This window comes from Silene latifolia, chromosome 3 (genome assembly GCF_048544455.1).
Source record: "Silene latifolia isolate original U9 population chromosome 3, ASM4854445v1, whole genome shotgun sequence".
Classification (NCBI taxonomy): domain Eukaryota; kingdom Viridiplantae; phylum Streptophyta; class Magnoliopsida; order Caryophyllales; family Caryophyllaceae; genus Silene; species Silene latifolia.
The window spans coordinates 51,102,219-51,103,505 of NC_133528.1; the positions used below are offsets into that span (position 1 = coordinate 51,102,219).

Here is a 1,287-nt window from a genome sequence, read left to right on the forward strand (position 1 = left end):
ATTTTGTATGAGAGATTTGGATGGAACTTGGTGTTTTCATTGTAAAAGTTGGAATAAGGGGTACCACTTTTGTAAGCTTGGAAAGCATTAACTTGTTCGGTTGTTCCCCTACACTCACTTGAGTCATGACCCAAGGTTCCACAATTCTCACATATCCTGCTTGGGATTGATGAGGATGCCGTCATGGCATTAACATGATGCTTTGATGATTTTGAGTTTTCCTCAAGTCTAGCCATAGCTTGTTCAAACTTCAAGTTGATTGTGTCAATGTGAGCACTAAGTTGAGCACCCAATTGAGTAACGGTGTCCACTTCATACTTTCCTCCTCTAGTAGCCTTGCGAGGCCTACTATATTGTGAATTATGGACCGCCATTTCCTCAATCTTGTTCCATGTTTGATTGTCATCAACTTCGGTGAACATTCCATTTGATCCCATATTGAGAATGTTCCTTGAATCTTCATATAAACCATTCCAAAATTGTTGCACTAAAAACCATTCGCTAAGTCCATGGTGAGGACATGAGCGACAAATACCTTTGAACCGCTCCCAAGCTTCATACAAAGATTCTTCATCGCTTTGCTTAAAACCCGTAATTTGAGCTCTTAGCATATTGGTCTTTTCCGGTGGGTAGAATTTTTGGTAGAAAGCTGGAGCTAGCTTCTTCCAAGAATCTATTCCAAGGGTGGCCTTATCAAGGCCCTTCAACCATTGCTTTGCGGTGCCGATTAACGAAAAAGGAAAAAAGACCCATCTTATTTGGTCTTGAGTCACGCCCGTTTGAGAGATAGCTTCACAATAATCGCAAAAGGTTTCCATATGAGAATGAGGGTCCTCACTAGGCATTCCCCCGAATTGGCTCCTCTCAACTAGTTGGATGAAGGCGGACTTGGCAATAATGTTTCCGGTAAGATGTTGTGGGGTAGGAGTACCATTTGGTAGATCCTCCTCGGTGGGTATAGAGTGTGACGAGAATTTAGGCATTGTAGGTGGATTTTGTGTGGTATTGTTTAATGGGTTTTCTTCTCCTTCTATTGCGAAAGGATTGACAAACTCACTAGTGGGTTGAACAACTTCACCAACACCTCCCAAATTCCTCCTAAGAAGTCTCCTATTATTCGTCAAGGTTCTTTCGATTTCACGGTCAAAAGGTAACAAATCTCTTTGTAACCTTCTAGACATGCAAAATATCAAACAACTAGAAAACAATTAGAACAAACCTTGAGGAGTTTTACTTCCCCAAGGTGAAAAAGACACAACTAATAACAATAAAAGAAATCTTAAATCA

General features: G+C 40.7%; 1 non-coding gene across 1 annotated transcript; it reads left to right on the plus strand.

Annotated features, from left to right (window-relative positions):
- The first annotated feature begins 504 nt into the window (after positions 1 to 504).
- LOC141650675 (small nucleolar RNA R71) lies at positions 505 to 611 on the plus strand. The gene has a single exon (XR_012546694.1). It is a non-coding gene; the product is annotated as a small nucleolar RNA R71 (small nucleolar RNA).
- The last annotated feature ends 676 nt before the right edge of the window (positions 612 to 1,287 follow it).